At 35.2% G+C, this 25,806-nt stretch overlaps 1 protein-coding gene across 1 annotated transcript in view; it reads left to right on the top strand.

Annotated features, from left to right (window-relative positions):
- Positions 1 to 25,806, top strand: part of LOC149196939 (uncharacterized) — a 64,446-nt gene that overhangs the window by 13,009 nt on the left and 25,631 nt on the right. The gene's annotated exons all lie outside the window — the stretch shown is intronic.

Raw genomic sequence — 25,806 nt, 5'->3', positions numbered from 1 at the left:
TAATTATAAAACTTTTAAAACTAAATAAGAAATACATGTTTGTATAAAGGGATAACTTGCTTAGGGAGCTTGTGAGAGAGATGGGGAATATTACTATCCTCTTTCTCAAAGGATAGCCTCCTTGGAAATCTTGTGAACGAGATTGGGAAGTTTCTTTTCTTCTTTCAATCTAATGTTATGAACTATGATGTTCTTCTGGAGCTACCAACTACCAACTACCATTAGTAGTTGTGCAGAATGGAGGAAGAGGTAATGGAACCATCAAGCATGGGTTGTTGATTGACTCTGCACCCCGAGGAGGGGACCTCACAGTTATCCTATGTAATGAAATGTTTACAGGAAGAAATAAAGAAGTCTTTGGAATTTTGAAAGTCAAGTAGAGAGTTTGGGATCTGTAAATTCTGTTAATCTAGCTAGAGACTTGTAACCTAGTGAACTTATTCACTAAAACTTGTGTTTAGACATTGGATTGTAGAGTCTATGCTTGAGTTGTGATAGCTAAGGAAACTTGTGAGAGAGCCCTCCACACGAGTGGGGTACACCAAGAAAAATTTGATCCATTTGATCCCTTTAATTGTCTTTGTGCACATGAAACACGGGAAGGAGTGAGTATCTTTGAGGGAACGATAGGAAGTGGTGAAGGGGTCTGTTTTTTGTGTTGTATAGGCCCTTAGTGTCCATATTTCGCTATGAATTTAGTCAAAACTCAATGCTTCAGAGGTGGCATCCATGTTTCCAAGCCAATGAAGGAGTTTCACCTTTGTTCTCTATCCCTGAATTGATCTTTGGTGTAATACCCTAAGTGAAACATCCCTCAACCATCATATCTAGCTTTAGAGGCCTAGTGGAAATAAATTTGTAGCAAACATCATATCTAGCTTAGGGGCCTAGTGGAAATAAATTTGTAGGATAGCTATTCCTACGGTTCGGTTGGGTGGAGAGTGGAAATCCCTTCTTCAATTAAGTGGAATAGATAAGTATATCTTTTCTAGTAAATGAAATGCAAAATGTTGTTCAATACTTCATGTTTAAGAATTATGTTAGATTCACTATGTATGTGTGCGAATTGGTAAGTCGAGATTTGTTGTATGGTTGAAATGAATATGCATGATTAGTGTGCTAAGCAATTAGCATGGTCATGACTTTCTTATTTATTGAAATGCATTCCTTATGAACATGAAATGTTGTGTGAATGGAAGCCCTTTTCTAATTGTAAGTGAGAATATAACATAATTGGAATTGGTAAGTCGAGATTTGTTGTATGGTTGAAATGAATATGCATGATTAGTGTGCTAAGCAATTAGCATCGTCATGACTTTCTTATTTATTGAAATGCATTCCTTATGAACATGAAATGTTGTGTGAATGGAAGCCCTTTTCTAATTGTAAGTGAGAATATAACATAATTGGAAAGGACGGACTTGATTTTAATATTTGTATTTATTAGATGTATGAAGGTTGTCTGGTTAAAAGTAAAAGTAGTGGTTGTTTATCGAAGGTAGTTGAAAATTGTTTTTGTTAATGGAGAAAATTTGGGGCAGAGCCCCCCATATTTTTTTTAGAAAATATGGAATTTGAGCCCTTTTTCTAAGCCACCAATTTTTTTTAGGGTTGGAACCCTATATTCCCAAGCTATCAAAAGAAATATAAGGAAATATAGGGTTGAACTCTTGGTGCATGATTCCATGAAATTTTGGGGATGGAAGTTCCCCTTTTTATTTAGTGGAGCAATGAAAATTTGGAGTTTGGATGGCTCCCACCTTAGCCCCTGGTCATATTGATTGATGAGAGATAGGATCGAGAGATAGTTGTAAAAGGGGGATTATTTGAATATCAAGCTGCAAAGGTTTTAATAATCCATGTCATCGACAAAAACTATAATATGACTTGGTTTTAATAATGCATGTCATGGACAAAAAGTCTAATATGACATGACCTGGCTGATATATCATCACTTGATGACCCTATTTTTGTTTATTAGGTATGTTGACAAAAGCCCTAGGTCTATATCAAAATACTCGAGTACTAGGCATTTGGGAGAAAGGATAGATGACATCATATTGATGATGTAACAATGCCACATGGATGAAAATTTTCAATTGTGTATGCTTTTTGGACATGCCATGTGTACAAAAATTACTGATAGGTGGCACATACCAAGAGTGCCATGTGATGATGGACACATTAACAAGTTTGAGGTGTCATATAGTGATTGGTTGTTTGTGATTGATGTGGCATGATGAGTTGTCATATTGGCATATCACGGGTTCTAGAGTTCCACGTCCTAGGAAATCTATCGGTGTCTACTATTGTGATATACATGTAAGTCGAGCTCTTTGTCAAGCAGGCCAAACTTCACCACATGGTGGGTTGTGATTAGGTAACATAGTGTTTAGGCGACAAGTTGAGTTTGACATAGGCCAATCGACTTATCAGCGTTTTATGAGGTGTTGTATCATTATACTATTTTTGTTGGGTCCCCAATATTCTTTTTTGACATGACTATACTATATCGACATATTATCAATCCCCACTCTCAATTTTGACATGACTATACTATATCGACATATTAGCAATCCCCACTCCCGGTATAGACATCTATCTGCCATATTGAATATTAGTGTTTTGGATTTTATGCCCCTATTGGTATATTGATCATGTTGTATGTATCGACAACTGACACTATCAACATATTGAGGACTCTAGTTGGTTATGCCTCTATCGGGATATTAGTGTTCAACCATATCAGCATGTCAACATTTTCCCTTACTAGCCATATGGGTTATTGGAACATTCGTAATTTGGGTGGTTAATGTATGTGCCATATTAGATATTGGCACATCAACAATTCGGGTCACTTGTGTATTTTAATATTGGCCATATCGGTATACCAGGTATACCACGTATTAAAACCCTAATAGAATTGAACCATAGAATCTCTAGTAATCGCAATATGACGAAGTCCAATATGATGTGCATCAAGGACATGGACTAGTTTGGAGGCACCACGTGGCTAAGGGATCCACATGTAAACCATGTGGTATGTATGGATCATTATGCACCCTTAAGAAGAAAATACTTCAAATGGGCATAACTCTATGCCTGTAGCTCAAATTGAGATAAAATTTACAACATTGGAACTATCTTGATGAGAAAAATTTACATCATTGGAAATATTTGGACAAGAAAAAGGTGATGGCAGTATTAAAATTGTGATTTGAGGTGATAGAAGAAAGAGAAATTTTGGATAATCTCATCTTTATAAATTACCTTGAAGGTAAGTCTAATACTCTACAACCCTAATATGGAATTAAGGGGTTGGGTATGTTAGAAAGTGGTATCAAAGGAAAGGTTCAGTGCTCAGACTAAATGGGCACAAAAGAAATAGAATTATCATAATTGAAATAGGAGCTTAAGGTTTTACTTTTGGATTGAAAAGGCGTGGAGCAAAGAGAGTTAAATTTGAATATTCATCTTGCTAACCTTATTGATTTAAAGGTTGATAATATATTTAATTTATGTTTGAATGTGTCAAATAATGACCTTAGACTAGCATAAGCTAATGTTGGTATATACAAGGTAACCAAATATGTTTAATATTATTTATAATTATTTTAAAACTAACAACTATGTGTGTTCTTCCAACTCATATGAAAGATACAATCCCATTAAAAAGATAAAGGAATGTGTAGTGGAGTGGTCCAATACAGTTTGGAAAGAACTTCTCATAATAGAGAAGAGGAGTCATATGAGAGGAGGAAAATAGAGACACCTCCTAACCGGATGGAGACCCTTAGAATCATAAGGAATGAACTAAGGAGTTGTAAGGCTTTATAAGGATAATAATGAGAAGTTATCAATGCCTAAGAGAATTGAGAAGAATTTAATGTTGTGATATTACAAATCATGTTAGAGTTGCAATGACAAAGGAAACATTAAGCAATTGCTAGTTATTAGGAAAAGAATAGGTCCAAATAGGTCCATAACCCATATAAAATTTAAAAAGATGGATTAGTGAACAAAAAGGTCAAAGGAAGAAGATAAAAAATGTGGCACAAGAGTGCAAGTGAGGATATTTTAGCAAAGACTTTAGAGGATGGGACTATTAGTATGTACAAAGTTTCTAACATAATAACCAATTTAGGGATACATAAGAAGAATAGGGCTAACAAGGGTATGTTTTCTTATGAATTTAAGATGGAGAATAACCTTACTTTTGATGGGCATGCCAAAAAGAATTAGGAGGTTGAAGCATGGCTTCTAGGCCTAAGTAAATTTTCTAGACTACAAAATTACTTTGAAAATATGAAGGCATGAGTGGTTGTATTTAATTTAAGAGGAAATTTCTATATGTGGTGGAAAGATCTCAAGAATGTCAAGGGAATTTGAGAGAATGAGCTGACATAGAGTATTTTTGAGAGATACTTCACAGAGAGATACTTGTTTGAAACATATTATGATGGTAAATTTAAATAATTCCATGAGCATAAGTTTGGGACAAATTACCATGGATTCTTATACCAACAAAATTATAAAACTATTTAGGTATGTGCCTTACATCAAAGGAAAAAATACAAATATTCAACACTTCCACACTAAAATTCAATAGTGCTACGAGGATAGAATAAAATTTTATGAACCAAAGATGCTAGAGGATACCATCCAAAAGGAAAAATATTATTATGAATCTTATGGCTAGTCCAAGAATAACATTGAATTTCATAATTCCCAAGGGGGGAGCTCAATTGGTGATCGAAGTAATTTGAAATATGTGAAGGCTGAGAGATCCAATGTTCAAATCCCCTTAGTTTTAACCTAATTTACGGATAGGAGGACAGGTTGTAGACCCCCATAGGTTTACTAGTAGTTACATGTCAGGCGGGCTAATGGATTCCTCTGGGATACAAAGAAAAACATTAAATTCCATAAACAATCGAAAAATATAGAAAAGACTAGTTTCAGAAACAAGGGATATGTTATATGTAGGTTGAGTAAAATATTAAGTTCAATACACCTACCAAAAGTGAGTTTCACCGAAAAAAAAAATCTCACTCCAAGTGGGTCAACCGATTCGACCAGGAAAAGGAAGAATCTAACAAAGTGTTGGGTTTGCAAGGAATAACACTTTTTAATATACTCTCCACACCATGAGAAATATAGCAAAATGGTGTACAAATTCTAAGAGACTACTTAGTAAATGATGTGGCTCGAAGTGTGCCTTATATTTAGACAACTATGGAAAATAAGAAAGTGGACCACCAAGCAATAGTGGTGGAAATGGAAGGTGTATGTGTCAATAATCCTATTTCAATTTTAATTGACCCTAGTTCTAACCCTAGTTATGTTATTCCACAAGTTGTGGAAGCATATGTTTTACAAAGGAAACAATATTCTAAATCATGGCTAGTTCCACTAGCCATCGAAGTAAAAAAGGAAAGTGATTGATTATGTCAAATTGTGCTAGTTTGATATGAGCGGCATACTTACTAAAGCCACTTTAACTATTTTTCCCTTTATTTCATATGACGTGCTGATTAACATGGATTGGTTGGAAATGCACAACGAAAAATTCGATTTCTATGACATGACCTTGAAATTCATAGATGATGGAGGAGAGAAATTGATACTATGAGGAGTGGGGAACCATGTCTCTATGAGATAAATTTTAGCCCTAAAATTAAATGAGTGTTGCAAAAAAGGATGCCCTTGTATGCCATAGAAGTTACAATTTTAGTAGAGGAAAATACGTTGAGAATTGAAGATCATTCCATACTATAAGAATATAGTGATGTATTTCCTGAAGAGATCTCAAGACTACCACCTACGAGGGACATTGAATTATCAATAAAGATCACTCTAAGATTAGCGTTGGTGTCCAAAACACCTTATTGAATCATCACACTTGAGTTAGTGGAGTTGAACAAACATATAAAGTAAATGTTGGATAAAGTTTACATTAAACTTAACATGTTACCACAACGAGTTCAAGTATTATTTGTGAAGGAAAATGATGAAACCCTTAGGTTGTCTATCAACTTCAAAGTACTGAACAAAGAAACCGTTAAAAACTAATATCCCTTTCCCAATATTGATGATTTATTTTACCTATTAAGAGGAGCCAAATTTTTTTCAAAGATAGATTTGAGTTCCAGGTATTATCAGGTTTGGATCAATGATGAACCAAAGTGTTTTCAAATATAGATTTAAGGTCTAGGTATCATCAATTACGGATTAATGATGAGGATATCAAGAATACTACATTCAAGTCTAGATATTGGCACTATGAATTTGTAGTGGTTCCATTTGGGTTGACAAATGTACTAGCTACATTTACGTTCCTCATGAATAATGTTCTCATCAAATATTTGAACAAGTTTGTGCTATTATTTATTGATGAAATATTATTTTTTTCAAAGACCAATGAAGAGCATGAATAAAATGTTTAAGCAATGATATGGAAGCATCAATTATATGTTAATCTTAGCAAATGTGATTTCCTCCAATTGCAAGCATGCAACTTGGGTCATGTTATCTCAAAAGGAGGAGTGACAGTTGTTCCTAAAAATACTAAGGCCATAATATAGTGGCATGCACCCCAAGTATAAGTAATTAAATAGTTTATGGGGTTAGCAAGATATTATAAGAGATTCACTCGAAGATTCTCCATGATTGGGTGCCCAATTATAACATTTCAAAGTAAGGGTGTGAGATTTCATTGAACATTAGAGTGTGAAAACACTCTGCAAAAGGTTTTCAATAGTTGAAGCAACTTCTCACACATGCCCCTATTACAATGATCACAAATCCAAAGAAATATTTTCTCGTTTGTATAGATGCATGCAAGAAAGGACTCAATGGAGTTCTCATGCAGGATGGACATGTGATCAATTATGAGGCTACGAAATCAAATTAGCACCAGAAGAATCATGTAACAAGTGATTTGGAGCTTGCATACATTGTGCATGTTTTGAAAATGTGTAGGCACAAATTTTTTGAGAGTAAGTTCATATTAATGACAAATCACAATGGGTTTAGGTATTTATATGAACAACCTAATTGAATTCCAGGAAACTAGATGAATGGCCTTTATTAGTGAATTTGATGTTGAAATAAAACATATTAAAGAAAGAGAAAATAAAGTGTTTGATGCGCTTAGTAAAAGCATGAAAATTATACACATGGAAGCCATAAACATATATGAGAAAAACGTAAAAAAATAAATTAGAGAAGCATTGCGAGAAGATCAACATTAACATGATGTAAGTGCTTGGAACAAGAGCTCGAGGGGCCAATGAGAGAAAATTATCAGTGAACCAGGGATGGATTATTGTTGTTCAGAGATAGAATATACCTACCCAACATGGCTAAGTGAAAGAGACTCATAATGGATGAGTTTCATAGAAGACCATATGTAGGTCACCTATGATATCAAAAGATGATAGCAACCATCAGGAACTATATTAAGTGAAAGAGACTCATAATGGATGAGTTTCATAGAAGACCATATGTAGGTCACCTATGATATCAAAAGATGATAGCAACCATCAGGAACTATATTATTTGCCAAGGATTAACAAGGAAATTATTGAATTTATTGCCAAAATTTTAGAATACAAATAGGTTAAAGTGGTATGGAAACACCAACAAAATTCTGGTAGCCAATACCAATTACATAATGGAAGTGGGAATTCATATCAATGGACTCAGACGAACTGTGGACTGGAGGTTTGAACTGTGTTCTATTGAACTGGGTGATTTGAGAACTGAGGGCTGGCTGTTCTGAACTATGGCTTTAGGTTAACGCCCCTAGTTCTTGGCGTTCAATCCTCCGACCTTTGAAAAAAGCATTTTGATTACCTGTCGTAGAATTCTCGTGCGTGGGGAACTACCCTTGGATTCCATACTGCCTTACTTATAATATCTTACGCGCTTGGGTACGCACTGAGCTTAGTTAGACCAGTCGTATTGACTTTTAGAAGCCCTATAATTCATGTGCCTGCTATCCGGATACCCACCTTACCCACCTGAATACCACCTATACCTGGACTTCATCACTAGATTACAAAGAACCCTCAAGCAACATGGTGCAATCATGGTGGTAATAGATACGCTAAGTAAGACAACTCACTTTATAACTATAAATTCTACCTATAAAGTAATTCATATTGCCAAAAATGTTATAAAGGAAATTTTTAGATTTCATGGCTTGATCAAAGATCATATCTGATAAGGATGCCAAGTTTATCTCTAATTTTTGTAAAACTTTGTTTACAGGGTTTTGATCCTAGTTGCCTTTAGCATAGCATATTAGCCTGAGATTGATGGACAAACATAACATATCACCCTAATATTGATGGATAGACAAAGAGAATAAAAAGAAATTTCAAAGGAATGTTCAAGATGTATTTCATGCACCAGTCCAAGAAGTCAGAAGAAATAGTTTTGATCCTAGTTACCTTTAGCATAGCATATTAGCCTGAGATTGATGGACAAACATAACATATCACCCTAATATTGATGGATAGACAAAGAGAATAAAAAGAAATTTCAAAGGAATGTTCAAGATGTATTTCATGCACCAGTCCAAGAAATCAGAAGAATTTCTTCCTTGGGAAGAATTTGTATACAATAATGACTATCAAGAATCATTAAATATGAACCATTTTAAAGCTATATATGGAAGAAAGTGAAATATTACAATTAGTTAGGGATAATCCAATGAAAATATTTTACACTTGGGCCAAAAATATTTCGAGGAAATGGAATAAGAAGTAATTAGCATATGGTATACATTGAATATAGTACAAGATTGATAGAAAAGTTATGTAGACTAGAATAGAACACATAAGGAATTTTGGGTATGAGAGAATGTATATCTCCAACTCAGGTCAAAGGCAAGGTCCATAGGAGTAGGATCAAGTGTCAATTTAGTAAAAATACATTGTGGACCCTTCCAAATCTTGGAGACAGAGGGACTAGTAATCAAGCAGGTCAAGGTACAATGCAAGCACTTTGGACCACCTAAAACAACATAGAGGTTGGATGAAAACAAGAGCAATTTTTCATATTCCACTTCTTTGATAATTGATATGATTTAGTTTGTATAGTATGATTTTGTGTAGACGCTCTCTCTCTCTCTCTCTCTCTCTCTCTCTCACATAGTTTGTATAGTGTAATTTTATATGTGTATAAATATTCAAATAAGCATTATTTAGTGCATTTTACATTTATTATTAATAATATTGTGGACCTATTTTATTGTGGTGATATATTTTTTTGGATTAATTATTATTAAGGTAGTATTTAACCTAGGAATTCCTATTGGTATTTTGAGCCCGCAAATAATTAAATAAGAAGAGAAATGCACATAAGAAAAAGAAACTAAATTCACACAAATATACACAAGATTTACATGGTAAAACCTTAATAATGTGTCAAGGAAATCTCCACAATGCAATGGATTGGAATATTTTATTAATCAAGGTCAACAATGACTCTCCAATATAATAGGCCTCTTGGGCTACAACATTTTGATAAGAAGCCACTATTACAAAACTTCTTATCATTATACAACCATATGTTAAGGTAATAAGTACATTTACAAAATCTTGTAAATTGTTATCATTCTTAACAATATCCACCTTGAGAAAAAAATTCCTTCCCAATCCCTTGCCCATTCCCATTCATCATCTTTTCTGAAAACCACAAGAAGCCAAACACCACCATTGCTTCTCCACCAAAATTAGTTTCATTGACATGTTTGCAAAATTCTCCTATCTGTGTACCTCTTTGAGAGCTACTTCACCGCTATCAATTATATACCTTACAAAATGGTACTTTACATGAACATGTTTAGTCTTGTTTTGATAAGAAGGATTATTATCCACATGAATAACACTCCAATTGTCACAGAATGCATGAATAATACTATAATTGTCACATAATGAATTCACTTTCTCATGTATCCTTCCAAGCTCACCTAGTAGACCCTTCAACCAAATTTCCTCTTTACAAGCATGTGAAGCAGCTATGTATTCAACCTCAGTGGTGGACAAAGAAGAAATTGTTTCCTGAAGCTTTAACATCCAGCTAATTAATCCACCTGCAAGAGTAAAAACATATCATGTAGTAGATATCCTCTTTTCTAAGTCACCAACATAATCCAAATCAACATATCTGTAGATTGAATCATCACAACCATTAAAAATGATACAATGGTCACCTGTTCCTCAACATATATACAGATTGAATCATCACAACCATTAAACATGATACAATGGTCACATGTTCCTCTCAAATATAGAAGCCCCCATTTCACTGCTTGCTAATTTTCTTTTCCTGGATCTACCATCTATTGACAACTCCAATTTCATGTGAAATGTCAAGTCCCATAGATACCATCACATACATTAAGTTTCCTACTACATTTACATAAGCTACACAAGACATAAGATCTTTTATTTTCATCAATTCTATGACTTAAACCTGCAGAAATATTAAAATGGGAAGTTAAAGGAACATTAATAGATTTCACATTGTTCATACCAAATTTTGCAAGTATTTTCTCCACATACTTATGATATGATAACTAGAGTTTTCCATTTTTCCTGTGTTTGTGTCTCTCCATGCCTAAGATTTATTTTGCAACTCCAAGATCCTTCATATCGAATGTCATAGCAAGTTTAGCATTTAACCTGATGATCTCTTCCTTGTTTCTTCTTGCAACAAGTCTATCATCAGCATACAAAACTAAGACAATGAATATACTATTGAAAATTTTAAAATACACAAAATGACCATATTCACTTCTAGTGAAGTTCTAGATCACCATCTCCAGGCTAGTAACATCTCCTATTCCAACCTTGTACAAAATTTCCTAGTTGTTCCATATAGATATCCTCATTTAAATCTCCATGAAGAAAAGTTTAAAAATCTAATTATTCTACTCAAGGTTAATTATTGTAGTTAGTGCTAACACTCTATGTAGTTAGTTCTAACACTCTATGAATAGAAACAAGTTTTACAACTAGTGAAAAAATCTCATGAAATTCAATACCTTCTAAGAGTACACTTTTTCTACTAGCATCGCCTTACATCTTTCAATATTTCCATCAACATTTCTCTTTAATTTGAAGACCCATTTACATCTAACAACAATTCTCCCTTTGGTAAGTTCTACAAGGTCCTAGGTTTTTTTCTTGGGCAAGGAATCGATTTCCTTGCCCATAGCATTCTTCCATTGTTCACTATCTACATCATTCATTGCTTCATGATAAAAAGAAGATTCCCCATCCTCAGTAATCAAAAAAATAAACGAATATGAATCTCCATATTTCTTTCCTATAACATTCTTCCATTGTTCACTATCTACATCATTCATTGCTTCATGACAACAAGAAAATTCCCCATCCTCAGTAATAAAAACAACAGATGAAGTCGAATCTACATATTTCTTGGGAGATCTTATTTCTCTTGTATACCTCCTAAGAGTGGCTAGTTATTGAACCTTTACACCTCCCCTTATATCTTATACACCTTTTTACTTAGAATTTTCTTCTTCCTTCTAATTTTCCCAAAATGGTTGTCTCCAAGTGAATTTTTTAATTCCATAGTACCTGTTCTTATTCAACTTTTTCAACATATACTTTTAGAAGAGAGGAGTCATCAAACTTATGTCTCTATTTATGATTATCTTATGTATAGTATGACCCCACAACCTATATCCTTTCACAACATCCTCATACCCAACAAAGACAACTTTTTTCTTTTGGGTCTAACTTAGAACACTACTTCTTTGGAATAAGAGCATAGACATTATAACCAAAAATTCTTACGTAAGAATAATCATAAGACTAGACCAACCAAAATTCTTCAAGAATTTTAAAAATAATAGAAACTAAAGGTGATTTATTTACTACAAATAATCATAATAGTGACATGACCAAACTTCTTCGAGAATTTTACAATTAATAGGGAACTTGAGGTGGTCTAGTTACCAAATAACAAGTAATGGATGTTGTGTCTTCCCATAGATCCTTCCGCAAATTAGCATTGTTGACCATGCTTCTGGATCTTTCCATAAGAGTCTTTCTCATATGTTCAACAACGTGATTTTTTTGATGAGAATAGACAATGGTTTTGCGTCTAACTATCCCTTCATTTTTACAATATTGTTCAATTCTAAGGAAGTAAATTCAACACCACCACCATTGTCAATCGTGTTATGAGTTTTTTTTTCAACCATAACTTCGAGTGATTTAAAATCATTAAATACATCAACCTTTCATTTAACATATAAACCCAAACCTTCTTAGAGTAGCCATCAATGAGAGTTACAAAATAGGATGCACCTCCATAAGGCATGGTTGGAGATCGTCCCCAAATATAAAAATGAATATAATTCGAAACTCCTTTACTCTTATGACCATTAGCTTTAAATTTTTATCTACATTGTTTTCCATATGCACATATACACAAAGTCTGAAAAAATCCAAACTCAACAATTCAAATTAGGAAGTGGTTTGTCATTCATCAATACTTAAAGGCCCTTCTCGCTCATGTGACCTAGCCACTGATGCTACAACCTAGTAACATCTCTTGCCTCATTAGATAAATTTGTTGCATCATTGACCTGAGTATTTCCTTTAAGTTTGTAAATTTATTTTATCTTCTTTGCCTTCATAACAACTAGAGTGACCTTTGAAAATCTTAGTGCTCCAACTTGACCCGTGAATTTGTAACCCTCTAAATCTAATACTCCCAAAGAAATCAAATTATTCTTCAAATCAAGTACATGTATGACATCAACCAATGTTCTTATTGTACCATAATACATTTTTATTTCGACATTTCCCACCCCAAAAGTTTGACCAGATACATTATTAACCATAAACACAAAACTACCATCCATAGCTTGATATGAAGAGAGTTTATTTTGTGTGACCTCATGTAACGAGAAGTGTCAAAATCTAACAACCAATATTCAAATTTTTTCTCAAATGTTTAGAAACATTACACATAGAGAAAACTCCATCCATCATACCCAATTAAAAAAAAAACCCTCATCTATCATACCTAACTCGACTTGATTTGCTTCCTTCTTTGGGTTTTCACTAGACTCTTGACTTTTTTGGTAATCCTTCTTGAGATTCCTTTTTTTGTTACAAAAACAGCATTTGGCTTTACACTTCTTGCCTCTTGATCTCGATGTGGAATAACTTCTTGATTTCTCTCCTTTCTCACTCGAACGACCTCTGGATACCATGACTTCTAGTGTGGAAATCTCAATGCCATAATTCCTCCATAATTATTTAGATAAAAAAGCTCCCACAATTGCATTAGATTCTAGAGATTCAACTATGCTTAAACTGATAAAAGTCACGAAATGGTTCTAAGACTTAGGAAAATGAACACAAAAATGTATTCGCTTTATATTCTTCTTCAAATTTGACATCCATATTGACCAACTAAAAAATAAGGGTATTAAATACATTTACTAGGGATTTGCAATTTTAGTGCCAAATAAGGGTATTAAAATACATTTACTAGGGATTTGCAATTTTAGTGCCTTCCTTCATGGTGAGGTAATACAATTACCTATTCAAGTAGATTTTGTTGGTTAAAGATTTGTTCATGTATAATGTTTCCAATTTACCACATAGACTTGTGGTTGAGGCTTCTTCAATAATGTTGAAAAGAACATCATCTATTAAGCACAATCTGATGGTACTGAGATCTCAGGAATCCAAGTCCTCCCATTCCAAATATATCATGTCTACAATTCCAAATATATCATGCCCACAAATCTCTTTCTTATCTCATTTAAATCTTTGTGCAAAACCCTTGTTGGACCAATAAATCTCACACCTTTAGTTTCCACAATGCAAAATTGTTTTTGCCAATGAATTCTCCTTTCCGCCTCAAACTTGGCATTTGTCATTCTTCTTCTACACAGACTCCTTTTATTTAAATGACTAGGTTCTATCAAAGTTTTTATATGAATCCTTCAACTAGGGTTTTCCCTTTTTTAATTTTTTGCTTCCCCGTTTTGAAATTTTAATTTTTTGAGTTTTCTTCCTTCTAGTTTTTCCACCAAGTTTTTTTTTTTAAATCTATATTTTTTTAATAAATAAAAATATGCTTCCCTTTTCCAAAATACCCAAACAATTTTTTTTTCTCTTCTTTAAACAAAACCCTACTTCCTTTTGAGTAACCCAAAACTTTAAAAAAGATATTTATTCATAGAAAATATTTATTTTTCTCTTCTTTAAACAAAACCCTACTTCCTTTTAAGTAACCCAAAAATTTAAAAAAGATATTTATTCACAGAAAAGACTTTGGACAATTTCATTAAGAACAACTATGTGGAGGTTTTTTAAAATAAATACCCGTGCTTTTGTGCAAGATATTCAGTCAACAGGCGCTAGATTGATTTCTCTCTATGGTTGCTAGGGTTTAACACCAAAATTTCATGTTTCGCCTTCAAGACTCCTCTACATGATTTCATGTTTCTACTCTGAGGCTCCACCGTGGAACGTTATTTTACTGCTTGGTCAATCCTTTACAGAATTCCTTTTCTGTTGCTTGGCCTTCCTTTGGTAGTTGTCCTCCACAACCTTGGACTACAGTGACAACACATGGTTGTACCTCAGATGGCTTAGACCCATATTTCCTTCCTTTATTCACATAGTTCTCTTTTGTAATCATTGGTTTCTACATAATATCTAATCTAGTTTCTCACAATCAGACGAAACTACTAACGGACTCGACTTTAACTAATCTAGTTTCTCACAATCAGACGAAACTACTAACTAACTCGACTTTAACTTAGCACTTGTGGCTTCGCTTTCTTGCCTCTTTCTTTAGCAACAATTAGAATTTTTTATCGCACGACCTTCACAACCACATGGCTCAAGAAACTAAATTCACATAAATAGACATAGGATTTACATGGTAAAACCTTGATAGTATGTCATGGAAACCTCCTTGGGAAATGCATTGGAATAATTTATTGATCTATGTTATCAATGGCTATCTAATACAATATTCCTCTCGGGCTACATAATTTTAATAGGAAGATGACAATACTTCCTATCATTATACAATCGTATGATTAAGGTAAAAAGTACATTTACAAAATATTTTAAATTGTTGTCCTTCTTAACAATTCCAATATGATTGAAAAATATTTTAAATTGTTGTCCTTCTCAAAAATTCCAATATGACTAAAAAATTAACTAGAATGTGAAGTGATAACTATTTTTTTAGTTATTCCAATATTATTGAAAAATTAACTAGAATGTGAAGTCATAACTGTTTTTTTAGTTATGAAATGAAAGTATAAAGATGGATACTTATTATGGCGCTCTAATTATTCTTTGAATGGTTATTATGTATTATCAACCTTTCATATGTTTCAATATCTCATTCATAAATTTCTCTTCAATATGTCATTCATATCCCCTTTAATATCTCATTCATAAATATCCCTTCTCAACAAGGGAATGATAGTAATATTTAAATAATTGATAGTATGCATTGAATAACAACTATAGAATCTTCAACTTTCATTTTTATGTTTCAATTTCTCACTCCTAAATTATCTTCTCAACTTCTCAACTAAGGAACAATAATAATACCTAAAGAATCAAAACCTTTCCTTTTCTTGTGATCTAGTATTTACCCAAAGAATCAAACATTTTCCTTTTCTTGTGCTCTAGTATTTAACATAATTTGATGGCCATTTAGGTTTCCTTTTATTGTGATCTTCTATTTGCCCAAAGAATCAAACCCTTTCCTTTTCTTGTGCTCTAGTATTTAACATAGTTTGATGGCCATTTAGGATTAAGGTTATGGTTTTTTAATGTCTCAAACCTCAATTAGTGTTAGGTGTTTGTATCCTTTAGAGTGTTCTTAAAAGTCTCTCATGTGTGTGAGTAATGGGTACTAATGGGGCATCCACTGCGTACCATGCTAGTCAACGAGGTAGATCAATTCCTCGGAGACAAATTTAAGATATGAACGTTAATTGATAAGAACGTTAATTGATTGAAGTGGTATTTACATCATTTAAACATTTATTGCATGTGGAATAATATTGATGAGGTAGAGATAATATTATAATTTTTTACCCTCGAAATGTCATCTAATACCTAAAATCGGGCTACATAATTTTAATAGGAAGACGACAATACTTCCTATCATTATACAACTGTCTGATTAAGGTAAATATACTTTAAATTGCTGTCCTTCTTAATGGTTCCAATATGACTGTAAAATTAACTAGAATGTGAAGTTATAACTATTTTTTTAGTTATGCAATGAAAGTATAAATATTGATACTTATTATGGCATTCTAATTATTCTTTGAATGGTTATTATACATTATCAACCTTTTTTATGTTTCAATATATCATTCATAAATTTCCCTTCTTAACAAGGGAATGATAGTAATATTTAAAGAATTTATAGTATGCATTGAACGACAACCAAAGAATGGTTATTATAAATTATCAACCTTTTTTATGTTTCAATATATCATTCATAAATTTCCCTTCTTAACTAGGGAATGATAGTAATATTTAAAGAATTGATAGTATGCATTGAATGACAACTATAGAATCTTCAATGTTCATTTTTATGTTTCAATTTCTCACTCCTAAATTATCTTCTCAATACCCAAAGAATCAAACTCTTTCCTTTTCTTGTGATCTAGTATTTACCTAGAGAATCAAACCCTTTCCTTTTCTTGTGATCTAGTATTTACCCAGAGAATCAAACCCTTTCCTCCCTTTCCTATCAAACCCTTTCCTCCCTTTCCTTTTCTTATGATCTAGTATTTAACATAGTTTGATAGCAATTTAGGTTTAAGGTTATCATTTTTTCTATGTCTCAAACCTCAATTAGTGTTATGTGATTGTATCCTTTAGAACTTTTGTGAAATTCCCTCACGTGTGTGAGTAATGGGTACTAATGGGGCATCCACTAGGTACCATGGTAGTCAACGAGGTAGATCAATTCTTGGGATCAATTCTTCGGAGACAAATTTCACATATGAACATTAACTGATTGAAGTGGTATTTAAACCATTAAAACATTTATGAATGTGGAATAATATTCATGAGGTAGAGATAATATTATAAAGTTTTACCCTGGTACTAATGGGGCATCCACTAGGTACCATAGTAGTCAACGAGCTAGATCAATTCTTGGGAGACAAATTTCACATATGAACATTAATTGATTGAAGTGGTATTTACACCATTTGAACAAATTTCACATATGAACATTAATTGTTTGAAGTGGTATTTAAACCATTTAAACATTTAATGAATGTGGAACAATAGTCATGAGGTAGAGATAATATTATAAATTTTTACCCTGGTACTAATGGGGCATCCACTAGGTACCATGGTAGTCAACGAGCTAGATCAATTCTTGGGAGACAAATAGTCAACGAGCTAGATCAATTCTCGCTAGATCAATTCTTGGGAGACAAATAGTCAACGAGCTAGATCAATTCTTGGGAGACAAATTTTTCATATGAACATTAATTGATTTGAACATTAATTGATTGAAGTGGTATTAACACCATTTAAACATTTATTGAATGTGGAATAATATTCATGAGATAGAGATAATATTATAAATTTTTACCCTCAAAATGTTATTTAATTCCTAAAATGGAACTTTTTGAACCCTAAAATACCAAAAACTAGTAACAAGTAAGTTAATTCTTTCATTTTTTCCTCTCATTCTTTCATTTTTTCCTCTCAAAAATTATCTAATATATAATTATTTATTCTAAATCATACATTCCAATTTAGGGAGGCTCTTCTCCTATAATCTAGTAAGATAGATAAATCATATGGTGTTCTATTCTTAATCATAGCTTTCAATTTATGAAGTCTTTTTGTTTCCAAATGTTTTATTTCATTTTTTCCTCTCAAAAAGTATCAAAATATATGGTAAATTATATAATTATTTATTCTAAATCATACATCTGATATATGGTAAATTATATAATTATTTATTCTAAATCATACATCTCAATTTAGGGAGCCTCTTCTCCTATAATCTAGTAATATAGATAAATTATATGATGTTCTATTCTTAATCATACCTCTCAATTTATGAAGTTTTTTGTTTCCAAATGTTTTCTTTCATTTGAAAACATTTTTTCCTCTAGAAAAGTATCTCAAAAAGTATAAGATAGATGGTAAATAATTATTTACTCTAAATCATACATCCCAATTTATCCCAATTTAGGGAGGCTCTTCTCGTATGGTAAATTATATGATTATTTAAATTATATGATTATTTAAATTCTAAACCCTAGAATTTAGTAAGATAAGATAAATTTTATTTATTCTAAATCATACATCCCAATTTAGGGAGGTTCTTCTCCTAGAATCTAATAGGATAGATAAATTTAATTTATTCTAAATCATACATCCCAATTTAGGGAGAAGAGGAGGCTCTTCTCGTAAAATCTAGTAAGATAGATAAATTTTATTTATTCTAAATCATACATCCCAATTTAGGGAGGCTCTTCTCCTAGAATCTAATAATCTCCTAGAATTTAATAAGATAGATAAATTATAGAATCTAGTAATATAGATAAATTATATGATGATCTATTCTTAATCATACCTCTCAATTTATAAAGTTTTTATTTGTTTCCAAATTGTTTTCCTACATGAGTGGAGGATATTATTCTTCTACTTTTTCCTTGAGTTGTTATTCTTCTTTTTCCTTTGAGTATTATGCTCAGTGGTCCTTCAAATTTCAACCTCTAATTTTTAACTTTATTTTGCAAAATTGTATTTTCAATCAAAATAGTTTACATTACTAGTGCTAAGTCCTCTATTGTATAAAGTTTTTTTTTGTTTCCAAATGTTTTTCCTACCAGAGTGGAGGATACTAGTTTACATTACTAGTGCTAAGTCCTCTATTGTATAAAGTTTTTTTTGTTTCCAAATGTTTTTCCTACCGGAGTGGAGGATACTATTCTTCTACTTTTTCTTCGGAGTTATTATTCTTCTTTTCCCTTGAATTATTATGCTCAGTGGTCCATTGAAATTCAACCTCTAATTTTTAACATTATTTTGCAAAATTGTATTTTCTATCAAAATAAGTCCTCTATTGTATGCAAAACCTATTCCCTTGTTTTCTCACCCAACATATAAGGCTCATTTAACATATAAAGACTCTTTGAGTTTCAAAATTTTAAAAATTAAATGCAGTATATGAGGGTATATTGAGTTTTTAAGCATTATCAACTACATTCTCCACCATACTAACCATACTATAAAGAGTTAATCTACTTTATAGGGACATGTTCTCCACCATACTAACCATACTATAAAGAGTTAATCTACTTTATAGGGACATGTAGTGTAACGCCTCAAGGTTGTGGATGAGTTCGGCGAGATTGCACAATGGGAGGAGCGCAAGCGAGCTGAACAGAGAAAACAAGCTGAATAGAGCAAACAACTGAGCGAAGGAAACGTGAGGTCGATGTGAAAAATGTGACTAAGTGTGAGGAGCGGTTGGTTTATAGTGTAAGACGGTCCTAGGTGGGGGAACCCAAGCCAATAGGCCGAAGGGTGAAATAGTGAAAGGACAAGCCGAACGAAGGGTCAGCTAGGTGAGTCGACATGGTGGCAAACATGGCAGTGAAGGTGTATAAGTAGGATGGCATGGAGAGCCATTCCATCATTGAAGTTTGAATAAGCAATACAACCACAGAAGTGAAGTGCGAGTTGAGAAGTTGTTCTGAAGTGCGAGGCGTAGGTGCTTGTAGTCACGGGCCAAAGCACCCATGTTGAAATGGTGAAGAGTGTGAGCTGAAGTGTAGGTCGAGGGTGCAAGTGTAGGTCGAGGGCGCAGCAGGGCAAGCCAGGGCGCGGGTTGGGTAGCATGAGCGGGTGCACACGACAAGTTTTGATGAACGATAGTTCGGTGGAGAGAATTTCGGTCGAACAATAGGTGAACGATGGGCGGTGCGACACACAGTAAGACAAGACAAGCTCGTGTGCAGGTGCCCAGTGGAAGGAACGTTGGGTAGGCGAATGGTGGACAAGGTAACCGAGTTGGGCGTGTGAATGTGTGCCAACGAACGAATCGGTCGGGCGCGCCTGGCATGATGACACAGTCGACTCGTGGGTGAACGAAGGCGAGTTGGTGAAACACGCCGGTGAACAATGAATGAGGGCAAGTTGTTGAACACGCCCAGGTGAACAAAGGGTGAGTTGGTGGAATGCACTTGTGTCAAAACGACAACTTGTGAACGGTTGGCGGTTGTGGTGGGCACACCTGACATGAGATGAGAAACTGTGCGACGGGTGAAGGCATTGGAAAACGAACGATCTGTGCACGAGGTGAATGAGTCAAATGATAGTTCGGGCGAATTTGCCTTGTGGTTAGGCAAGGCTGCACGACAGATGCAGGAAGTGAATTTGTATAAGTGTAAAGGTGAAACTCGGGGTTTCCTGTGAATGTAAGCTTATATGTAATTCTAATTATTAACATTATTGATACGAGCAAACTGATATTGTAGGGAGTTGCCCCTCCCATGATAATCCGCTATGCACTTGAATAGTAACGATGTTAATATGATTAATGGTATGATGAAAGTTTCCTCTGTGTTAATGAAAGATATGCTTAGATATTGAGAAATAAACTAAGTATCGAAAGTAGGAATAGTCCATGATTCTTCGTATTGTTAAAAATAAAAGGTTTGGTGGTGTCACACCTCCTATAGTGCAGTTGGAAGAGTACCACCAACGTAGAGGCGTCAGAGCTACAATATCAATGAGAAGGAGTTGATCCCATTACACTTGTGAAAGGTGGTTTCAAGAGGATCATGACTTGTTGGCTTTGGTGATTCAAATTTATAGTTTATGGTCTACACAAGATCACAAAGAACGTAGATAGCAGAGATGGCGGAAGAACCTCAGATTGTGACAGGTGAATCTATCCATAATGCGGGAGAATCTTTTCTGAACATGGTATTGGAACGAATGGAGGAATTGGGTTCTGACATAACTTCGATGAAAGCCAAACATGAAGGCTATGCAAAAGTGAAGGAAGAACTTGAAGACCTTAAGAGCCGATACAAGTATACGAAATATGAGTATACACAAATGAAAGAAGAAGTCAAGAAGATTGGTGAAGCAAGAGATCAAGGTTTGGCTGAAATCTTGAAATTGTGGCAAGCTCTTGACAAAGCTCTGGATGAGATCGCGGTTTTGAAGAAGGCCGTGAGACACAACTCAGGTGGAGGTGTGGCTCATGTCAAAGTCAAAGAGCTGGATTCTTATGATGGAACCAGGAGTGCGAAGACTCTTGGAAACTTTCTATGGGATATGGAACAGTACTTGGAGCGCTTGGGATTATCCAATGAGGAAAACAAAGTGAAAGTAGCTGCTCAATTCTTGATGAAGGATGCTAAGATGTGGTGGTGGAGAAAGATGGACCAAATTGCCAATGGCAATGTTGGGGACATAACTTCGTGGAATGAAATGAAGAAGGCTTTGCAAACCCACTTTAGTCCACAAGATGAAACATGGGATGCAAGGATGAAGATAAAGTATATAAAGCAAACAAGAAGTCTATAGGCATACCAGCGAGAGTTCGCAAGTGCAGTTTTGGAACTTCTAGACATGGCAGAAAGGGACAAGGTGTTCAACTTTATCATAGGTCTGAAACCTTGGGTGTGGAATGAAGTGAAGAGGCAAAAGATTAAGACACTTGAGGAGGCTTTTACTATTGTGGATCATTTGGTAGAACACTTTGATGAGGGTTCTGATGAGAAAAAGAAGAAGTATGACAAACCGAAAGAAAAGACTATGAAAGAGGAGACTTCAAGATCAAATGACAAGTCGAAGATGAAGAAACCGTTGAAGTGTTGGATATGTGAGGAACCACATACGGTGAAGAATTGTCCTTCTAGACCAAAGGTGGCTGCCTTGGCACAGTCCAATGCAAAGAAAGAAGAAACTTCCGTAGGAGTTATGCAGATATTGGGAGCTGCAGTGACTATGGAAGTGGTCTCTAGGAGAGATCCTCAGAGAAACAAATTAGAATATGTTGAAATGAAAGTTGGGAGTGTGGGTGTGCTTACTATGGTAGATAGTGGAGAAAATCACAAATTTATGAGTGAGGATGTTTCAAGAAGGATTAGGCTGAAGTTTGTACAAGTGCAAGCACAAATGAAGACAATGACTTCTCCTCCAGATTCTATGATTGGTGTAGCTGAAAAGGTGGATGTGACACTTGGTGAATGGACAGGGAAAGTCGATTTCACTGTGGTGTGGATAGATGACTAGGAAGCTGTACTAGGTATAGAATTCATGAAGGAATTCGATGCGATGATTATTCCCCATTTGAGGAAACTGTACATTTACAATGGATGACAGGATGTACCCATTGGTGCACCGACTGTGGGAGTAACTAAGGGCAAGCATAAGCTAACAGTGATGAGTATGGAGGATGGAAAGAGAGATGAAGAGATATATTAGCATTTTTCTGTTGCAGAGACAAAACTTATGGAGCAGTCACAGGTTATCAGGGCATTGTCAGATAACATCTTGGATCTATCTAAGAGGCTAGAAGTAGTGGAGGATGACGATGACGAAGAGTATGTGAGGCCAAATGTTTAGATGGAGGATTGGAAGGCATACTTACAGAAAATGGAAGTGGAGGATCCATATAGGTGGATTGAGTTGATAAGTGAGAGAGAGCCTTCAGGCTCTGCTCCCTCCTCATCATCTTAGACTATCGTGGAGCATGAGGCTCATTGTTAGCTTCTCATGGAAGTGAGTCTCCAAACACTTTGAGCAAGCATCTAGGGGTGAGATGACATAGGCTAACATATAGCATGCAGTGGAAAGTCATGACGATGTGGGGCATGAGCTCTTGTGGAGGCGATGCATGGTTAGATTAGCTACCCAACTAATCACCAACATGAGGGGTACCGGAACATGATTCCTTGCAGTATAGTGGCATATCTATGGCATGGGAGTAGGTTGAGTAGTGGACATCTAGAATACCCATATACACAGTTGTGTGGATGATATCTTGCTGACAGATGGTGTCGAGGACAAAAATGACTTCAACTGGGGGAGGATGTAACGCCTCGAGGTTGTAGACGAGTTCGGCGAGAGCGCACAATGGGAGGAGTGCAGGCGAGCTGAACGGAATAGAAAATCTAGCAAAGGAAACACGAGGTCGATGTGAAAAATGCGACTAAGTGTGAAGAGCAGTTGGTTTATAGCGTAAGGTAGTCCTGGGTGGGGGCGCCCAAGTCAATGGAATGACAGGTGAAATATTGAAACAACAGGCCGAACGAAGGGTCAGCTAGGTGAGCCGACATGGTGGAAAACATGGCGGTGAAGGTGTATAATTAGGATGGCATGGAGAGCCATTCCATCATCAAAGTTCGAACAAGAAATACAACTGCAGAAGTGAAGTGCGAGTTGAGAAGGTGTTACGAAGTGCGAGGCGCAGGTGCAGGCGGTCACAGACCAAAGCACCCATGCCAAAACGGTGAAGAGGCGAGATGAAGTGGAGGTCGAGGGCATTGTAGAGCTAGGGTGCAAGTCAGGCAGCATAGGCAGGCACACATGACAAGTTTTGGTAAATGATAGTTCGGTGGAGCGAAGTTCGGTCAAATGGCAGGTGAATGACGAGTGGTGGGATGCACGGTGAGATGAGACTGTTAGGCCAAGCAGTAACTCCATAGGGCAGAAATAAATTTGACTTTATTATTCCATTAGGTAGGTCCTCATTATATACATGAGGGAGAGACTATTCGGTTCGTCTCCCAATGACTGTTCATATTTCCTATCTATATATTTACAATAATTCACCCAATCACAAGGATTAGGTGTCAACATTCCCCCCCTTAATCTAAAGGGATGTTGGTGAGTCCAAGCATCATTCTGAATCATTCAAGCTTTTCCCTTCCAAGCGCTTTGATGAAGATGTCTGTAATTTTCTCATTTATGGAACAATGATGGAGATGGATTGTTTTGGCCTCAACATGATGTCGAATCAGTTGATATTTAGTATTGATGTGCTTTGTTCGATCATGGAACTTTGGGTTCTTGGCCAAATTTATTGCAGAGGTATTGTCAATCATGAGTGGAGTTGATCGTACTTGTTTTACTTGCAAATCTTCAAGAATTTTCCTGAGCCACACAATTTCTTTTGTTGCTTCAGCTGTTGCCACGTATTCTGCTTCTGTTGTGGAATCTGCTGGAACTGATCGTTTGCGCGATCTCTAGGAGACAGCTCCTGATCCAAGACTCATAGCATATCCTGAAGTGGATACCCCAGTTTCTTTGTCTCGATCAAAGTCTGAATCAGAGTATCCAATCAAGCTGAAGTTGTCCACCTGTGTATACTTAATTCCAAAGTATTGAGTTCCCTTCAAGTACCTTAGAACTTTTTTTGCAGTAGACCAATGTCCCTCACAAGGCTTTTGCATAAACCTGGAGAGGATTCCAACAACAAATGAAATGTCCGGTCTGGTAGTAGTTAGGCAGTTGAGACTTCCTACAAGTTGTCTATACTTTGTTGCATCCTCAAATTCCTTTCCTTCAATAGATGTGAGCTTTAATTTTTGTTCCATTGGAGTAGTAAGAGGATTGCACTATGTCATGCCAAACCTATTCAACAAATCTCCAATGTATTTCTTTTGAGAAAGAAATATGGACTTTGGATGTTGGGTTACTTCAATGCCAAGATAGTAGTGAACATAGCCCAAATCAGTCATTTCAAAACTTTTCCCCAATTCCTTCTTTATGGATGAAATGTAGCTTTCATTTTTCCCTGTCATCAAAAGATCATCTACATATACCACAAGATATACAACTATTTTGCCAACTTTCTTGACAAATAAAGTTGTATTATCAAGATCAAAATGTTTGAAATTGAGTTTCAGAAGATGCTCAGTTAGTTTTTCATACCAGGCTCACAGTGCTTGTTTGAGGCCATACAAGGACTTCACAAGTTTGCAAACTTTATGTTCATGTCCTTTCATAGCCAAAACCTTCAGGCTGGGACATAAAAACATTCTATTTTAGATCTCCATTCAAGAAAGCAGTTTTTACATCCATTTGATGGACTTTCCAACCGTTCTGAGCTGCTAGTGCAAAGAGTGTCTAGATGGTAGCCCACTTTGTTGTTGGGGAAAAAGTCTCCTCATAATCTACCCCTTCCTTCTATGCAAAACATTTTGCCACAAGCCTAGCTTTGTGCTTGTCAAGTGAGCCATCAACTTTATACTTGTTCTTGTAGACCCACTTGTAGCCAATTGGTTTGGTTCCAAATGGAGGATCAACCAGCTTCCAAGTGTCGTTCTTTATGAGGGCATCATACTCCTTTTGCATTGCTTCTTTCCATTCATCATGAGAAGCAGCTTCTTTGAAGGAAGTTGGTTCAAAATCTGTAGACAAGTTCAATTCATAATCATAAGAAACATCCATATCAACAAGTGAATTAGAGTCATCTACATCACCTCCATTTTTCCGGTTTGAATTTCTAGTTCTTATCTTTCCAACTTCATCAAGATGAACACTTTCAAGTGTCTTTGTCAGCCACTTTGGGGGACCTTTCTGAGATGTTCCAGGCTGCTTCGTTGATTGAGTTGGGAGTGAATCAAGATTGAGTCTCCCAATTCTGTCAATTACATCACTTAAAGCATCATCCGTTGTTGGAGTTTCATGCGGGGGAGAGTGTTCTTCAGAAGAAGATTCCACATGTTGATCTAGTATAGGAATCCCCCCTTCAAGATGTGGA

The sequence above is a fragment of the Pinus tabuliformis genome, chromosome 2_2 (assembly GCF_031772625.1).
Source record: "Pinus tabuliformis cultivar Carrire ecotype Pingquan chromosome 2_2, CPIR1, whole genome shotgun sequence".
Lineage (NCBI taxonomy): Eukaryota > Viridiplantae > Streptophyta > Pinopsida > Pinales > Pinaceae > Pinus > Pinus tabuliformis.
Note: the sequence above shows the minus strand (reverse complement) of the source record. Positions and strands in the feature narration are given on the sequence as shown.